Raw genomic sequence first — 7,376 nt, 5'->3', positions numbered from 1 at the left:
TATTAATATCAAGAGATCTCACAACCATTGGGGTACTCAGTAGGTGTGCTTTATTCATGTAAAATCTCCTTAAAATATTTTCTATATATGTTGATTGATGGACAAACATCCTATTTGCAAAAAATGTTCAATTTATAAACCAAGACAAAATTTTGTCTTTCCGAGGTCTTTCATTTCAAATTTCTTTTTCATACATTTTACTGTCTTTGAAAGTTCTTCAGGAGTTCCGATAATATTCAAATCATCAACATATACTGCTATTATGATAAATTCAGATCCAGACCTTTTCATAGACACAAGGGCAAATTAGATCATTTTTATATCCTTCTTTTAACAAATATTCGCTAAGACGATTGTACCACATTCGCCCTGATTGTTTCAGCCCATATGTAATTTTTTAAAGTTTTATTGAACAAGTTTTCCTGGAATATTTATATATTTCAGGCATTTTAAATCCTTTAGAAATTTTCATAAAGATATCGTTATCTAGAGAACCATATAAATAGGCTGTAACGACATTCATCAGATGCATGCCAAATTTTTCATGAACTGCCAGATTTATAAGATACCTAAAAGTAATTGCATCCACCACAGGAGAATATGTTTTCATATAATCAATGTCGGGTCTTTGCGAAAATCCTTGTGCCACAAGTTATGCTTTATATACGACTTCATTTTTCTCATTTCATTTTCGCACAAAAAAACCAGTTGTACCCCACTGGTTTTATACCTTTAGGTGTTTGGACTATCGGTCCGAAAACTTTACATTTTTTCAAGCGAAGCTAATTCAACTTGAATTGTATCTTTCAATTTTGGCCAATCATTCCTCTATCTACATTCATCGACAGATTTTGGTTCAAGATCGTTATTTTGTTGCATTATTTCCATAGCAACATTATAAGCAAAACTATTATCGATAATTACATTATTTTGGTTCCATATTTTTTCCGATGAGACATAATTTATTAAAATTTCTTTATCATTTTTAGGCGCCTAAACCTCTTCCAAGGTTTTATCAATTGTTATGTCTTCTTGCTCTTCTTGAGCAGGTTTGTCATATCATGACCATCTTGATTGTTTGCTCCTTTTCTTTTTGAGGATTTTTATCTTTGGAATCAATCGGTCTACCACTTTTTAAATGTGGTTTAGACTCATTTGCATTAATTAATTATCCTTCTAGGACATCAACTTGAATTGGAGCATTAGCAGACGAAATATAAAATTTAGTAACTCTTGATAGGTTAGTGAATGCATCTGGCAGTTGATTTGCAATATTTTTTAAATAAATTATCTTTTGAACTTCTAGTTCACATTTATTTGTACGAGGATCTAAATGAGATAGTGATAATGCATTCCAATCTATTCCCTTTTCAACTGCTTATTTTCTCCCCCTAATACTGAGTATTCTGATTCATCAAAATGACAATCAAAAAATCTTACAGTGAATAAATCTCCAGTCATAGATTCCAAATATTTTATGATAGAAGGAGATTCATACCCAACATATATCCCCAATCTTCTTTAGGGTCCCATCTTTGTGTATTGTGGTGGAGCAATCAAAACATATAATCCACACCTAAATATTCTAAGATGAAAAATGTTTGGCTCCTGACCAAAAACCAATTGTAATGGGGAGACTTTATGATAACTTGTGGGTCTGATTCGCACAAGACTTGTTGCATGCAAAATAGCATGACCCCATAATAAAATAGAAAGTTTTGTTTTCATAAGCATTGGTCTAGCAATTAATTATACACGTTTAATTAATGATTCCGCTAGACCATTTTGAGTATGAACATGAGCAACCGGATACTCAACTGTTATCCCAGTAGACAAACAATAATCATTAAATGCCTGAGATGTGAACTCACCAGCATTATCAAGACGAATTGTCTTTATTGCATAATCTAAAAATTGTGCTTTTAACTTAATTATTTGAGCAAATAATCTCGCAAATGCCATATTACGAGTTGATAATAAGCACACATGTGACCATCTTGTAGATCCATCTATTAAAACCATATAATATTTGAATGGTCCACATGATGGGTGAATGAGCCCACATATATCACCTTGTATACGTTCCAGAAATGTTGGGGATTCAATGCCACTTTGATTACTGAGGGTCTAGTAATCAATTTTCCTTAAGAGCATGCAGCACAAGAGAATTCTTGAATTGAAGAATCTTTTGATTCTTCAAAGAGTGTTCATGTAAACTTTCAATTATTTTGCGCATCATATTAGAATCGGAATGACTCAACTGATAATGCCAAATAATAAAATCATTTGAGTTAGTAAAATTTTGGTTTACTATGACATGTGTTTCAACCATGTTGATACTTGTGAAGTATAAGCCGGATGAAAGAGTGGGTAACTTTTCAAGTATAAACTTTTTGCCCGACATCATTGTAGTAATGTAAAGATATTCATTTTTTTCATCATATGTAGTCTCAATATGATAACCATTTTGATGAATGTCTTTGAAACTTAATAAATTTCTTTAAGATTAACTACAATATAATGCTTCATTAATTGTTAAATTTGTTCCTCTGATAAGTACAACTTTAGCTTTTCCGGATCCTTGAATTAATCTTGTACTATCAGATATTATATTAATATTAGCATCTTTCATAATCAAATAAGAGAAATATTTCTTATCTCTTAAAATAGTGTGTGTTGTGGCACTATCAATAAGACACATATCATCATAATTGATTTTGAATCCAACTGATGACTGGGGAATTTTCATATTCTAATATAGGAGTTAATATATCTGAAGAAAATTAGAAATTCGTGCTGATAACGTGTTATAAAATATATTAACTTTGCAAGAAATAACTAAAAAAAAATAGTGAGAGAAAAGGAGAAAGAGAAGAAAATTGTCGTGTACATCTGTCAATATGTGTTCTGCAGCGTTGCTTATTTATAGGCAGAAGAATAAGAGTAATACCAAGTGGGAATAAAGAAAGGAGGACCAAGTGGGCAACTTGTCCACTTTTCAATGGGCCCCATCTGGAAAAATGACATCCATATACAACAATTATTTCAAATATCTTTGATTTTTTATTATGTCGATGTGACGTTGATATGGGGCTGGACAATGTTGTGTGGAGGAAATACAACATAATTATTAAGAAAGACAATTTCTATATGTATAGAGTATTTCACATATACACAAAATTAATAATTAATTTCATGACTCGAATCCATTTATAAATAAATTTACCCCCGCCCCCATAATTAATGGTGTGCAAAAATAGAATCAATCAATAAATCAAATCGAAAAAATGATATTGGGTTATTACTATTGGGCTAATGAGTTCTTAATGATTTTATAAAAAAATTTTATCGGGTTATTGATTCATTATCGATTTTTAGTATTGGATTATTGGGTAAACCGATAACCCATTAAGACAATAGTATTGTACACTTTACTCTTCATAAATATTAAATATTAATAATAATTTAACATAATAGTATGCTACAGTCCTCACAGTACTTCTACTTCACACTAGACCGCTTTAGTCTTTACACAAAACGTAAATATTAAAGTAAGAATTAAGATTGTTTAAGATTGTCTTGTTTGACTACTTGGTTTTAATTTTAGTTTTACTTCGTAATTGTAGCTTTTGCAAGTTCATAAACGTATGTAATTTGATTAACATCAGATTTTTTATATTATGTTTTGGTTGTAACATGTAATTGTAGCCTTCGTACTACATATGCTCTTATTGATGCAATTTTAAATTATCTTTTTTGTTTCAGTATATCAAAGCATTTACAGGCTTACCGGAAAATTTTAGAAAAATGTGAAGTCATATATTTATTTTATGAATATTTTCTTATTAGGTAAATCGAAAATCGAATCATTAACGATCAAAAATAGATAAACCTAAAACCGATAGAAAATACCTTATTGGTTTGTTATTGATTTAGTGTATTTAAAAATTAAAAATCGATAAATCAAACCGATAATACATAAAACTGAACTGAATCAAACCGATCGATGAACATCCTTACCCACAACAAAAAAAATCATGACATAATAGTACACTATATGGAATAAGGTCCAATTAATGTGAACGTATATATCAAAAATAATTATCAAATAATGATTTTTGAATAGAAAAAAATGATCAATAATTTGATGACACGTGATATTTTTTTAATCCAAATAATAATTTTTTTTAAAATAAAAATTTACAACTATTAACCCACTCACCCCGCCGTCATCTTCTCCAACCCTACCCACCCCAATTCCAACTGCTCCTCCACCCCGCCGTCATCTTCTCTAACCCTATCCACCCCAACCCCAACCCCTCCTCCACCCCACCAAATCTTCTTCTCCTCCAACACCCACCCAATGCTATCCATATTATTTAAAAAGGAAAAAATGAAGCTATAATGACAAACAAAAATATAAATCAAATTGGATCAAAAAATCTGACAAACCTTCATTTTTTCCGGCAAGATTAATACAAATCTAAAATTATTTTCTTTGAAATTGTTAAAGAATTCAAACCTTAAAGAGCCCACAACAAAATTTGAAGTGCAATTAAAAAACAAATGGGCTATTCTCCAATTTCTCAAAGAACAACTTCAACAATACAAATAGTAATCTTTGAACCCAACTCATCAAGTTCTTGGCTTTTTGATGAATAAAGAGACTTACTGAATATGTGAACAAGTCTATCAACGATTCTTGAATCGTCTGGAGAGATTGGGGGAGGGGAATTTATGGGTTTTGGACAAATGGGTGTTGAAGAAAATGGAGAAATATTGTGTTTTGTAAAAGAGATTTGTAAAAGAAGAACAGGCAATGAAGAAGAAGAAGAAAAAGAAGAAGAAATGATGACAGAAATGGAGAAGAAGAAGAACAACAATAATAATAATAATAAAAAATTTTAAAGAAAAAAATATTTTTCACGTGCTTAAAATGGGCGCAGCACACGTAATGTACCAAGTCAGCACGAAGTGTCAAAATGACACATCAGAGCCTTACTTGAGATGTCTAAATGAATAAAACCTAATTGAGATATTTAAATGAAAGTTGATGTTAATTTTAGGGGATCACGATGAATTTCGTCTTTCTTTATTATTGTGCATGTTTGACAATGAAAGCAAAAAAGATAATCACTTTGCAGTAGAGCTTCCCTCTCTATGGAAAGAAACTACCTTTTTACTTCTAATGATTTTAAATGAAAAAAAAATAATCTTTTTTCCACTTCTAGAGATTCAAAATAAAGCACACCCCTTTTGCTTTTAGAAAGAAAATAAATCTTACTTTTGACTCTAATTTTATGATAGAACTTGTCAATCTAAATCTTAAAAGCAAACTTTTGAGTCTTGGATGCTGGATTTTTTAGAAAGGAGAAAATTAAAGGATCAATAAATACATAACAAATTGAAACATAATAATAATAATAATAATAATAATAATAATAATAATAATAATAATAATAATAATAATAATAATAATAATTTCCTGTGGTCTGATGTCTGTTATTATTTATTACTTTTATTACTTTTTGTATTTTAATTGTTCTGTCTTATCTGGGTTGCTTTCGTTACTTGCTTTTCCATATCGCTTTGAACTTCTTATTCTTGTATGACTTCTTTTTGATTTTACCGAGCCGAGGATCTTTCGAAAACAGCCGTCCTACCTTAGTAGGAGTCAGGTCTGCATACACTTCTTTCATTGTCAATACATAACAAATAAAAAGGTATAAACTCTAAAATAAAATAAAATAAAAATAAAAATAAAAATAATATACATACCACAAATAACTGCCACGTGGACTCACCAGAAGGTTTGTCTAATCATCACGGCATTTTGTGTATAGCTTTCTGGCAGATAATGATCTCACGACCTTCAATACTTTGGGTCTTTAACATGTGTGCACGTGACATGCTTTCATTAGTCACGTGCACTTTACTTCCGACTCGATGTTCAGTATTTGCATTGAGAGTTCGACTAATTTGAGTTTACGTTATGTAATATTCATTTTAAGGAGAAAAGTGCTCTCAAACAACATTTTCTCTCCATATCTAATGCTCCAACTTCCCCTTTAATCAAGAATGAAGGGATTTTATCACGATGAAAAAATGTAGAAGGTGAATCTACGAAGGGGCGAGGATGTTCATCCGAATTCTTTCGACAAATAGTTACACTATGTGTATAAGGTATTTTCTCCCCATATCTAATGCTCCAACTTCCCCTTTAATCAAGAATGAAGGGATTTTATCACGATGAAAAAATGTAGAAGGTGAATCTACGAAGGGGCGAGGATGTTCATCCGAATTCTTTCGACAAATAGTTACACTATGTGTATAAGGTATTTCTAAAAAAATTAGTACATATACCTAAATTTTGGGCCCCCTAATTACAAAATTAGAGATTGGCTCAATATAGACACTACATTCGAGCCTCCTTAATTCCGCTATTGATAAGACAGATGAAAGGAAAAAAAATTATCACCAAATATTACGATAAAATCATGAATGATAAGTATATTTTATCTTTACTTAGAGACTTTGAATTCAAATTCGAATCTTATGTATGAAATTATTTTTAAGAAGAAATATCTTATTTTTAAAATAGAACTTCTTGAAATATATCAAATTTAATCAGACTATAATGTCAATATCAAATATTGAATAGAAAATAAATAAGTGATCTACTCCACTTGAAGTCGCGAAGATTCTTCACTAAATATTCCCTATTCTATTAATTTTCAATATAATAAAGCATGATACAAAATATTTGGCTCAACTTTCCTTGTATATATACTTTTAACAATTTGTCTTGTTTTGCTTGTTTCATCCTATATTAATTTGGATTCCTATGACTTTGTTTCCATCACCCATTTAGCCTTTTTGTTTTGTTCTTTCTGACCCAACAAAGATTAATTTAATGTGACAACATACGCAAATTATTAGTTTCGTCTTCGAATTATCGACAGACTTAAAAATACTTTTTTACTGATTAAACTTAAATACACTTCAATCTCAAATTCTTGTAGGAATATGTGGCTCTTAATAAAAAGTTGAGGAAAGTGTTGAAAATATCCCTCAATTTTGCGAGAATTTAAGAATAGATTTCACTCATATTGCAAAATCGGGGATGTATTTAAATTCAATTAGTTAAGTAAAGAATTGTTTTTAAGGCTATCAATAGTTCAAGGTGAAAATAATAATTCACGCTGAATTAAGAGTGTGTCCAATATTTCTCTTTTAATTTAATTAAGTTCATTAACCGGCTTCGTGATTATGCTTATGTTCCAATTTTGCTTCATTAACTTTAGCTTATAAGAAATTCAAAAGAGACAATCACAAAGGTCAAAAGGTGAGCTTCTCACATGCAAGACTACTAAATT

The sequence above is a fragment of the Solanum dulcamara genome, chromosome 10 (genome assembly GCF_947179165.1).
Source record: "Solanum dulcamara chromosome 10, daSolDulc1.2, whole genome shotgun sequence".
NCBI lineage: Eukaryota > Viridiplantae > Streptophyta > Magnoliopsida > Solanales > Solanaceae > Solanum > Solanum dulcamara.
This window is presented reverse-complemented; position numbering follows the sequence as displayed.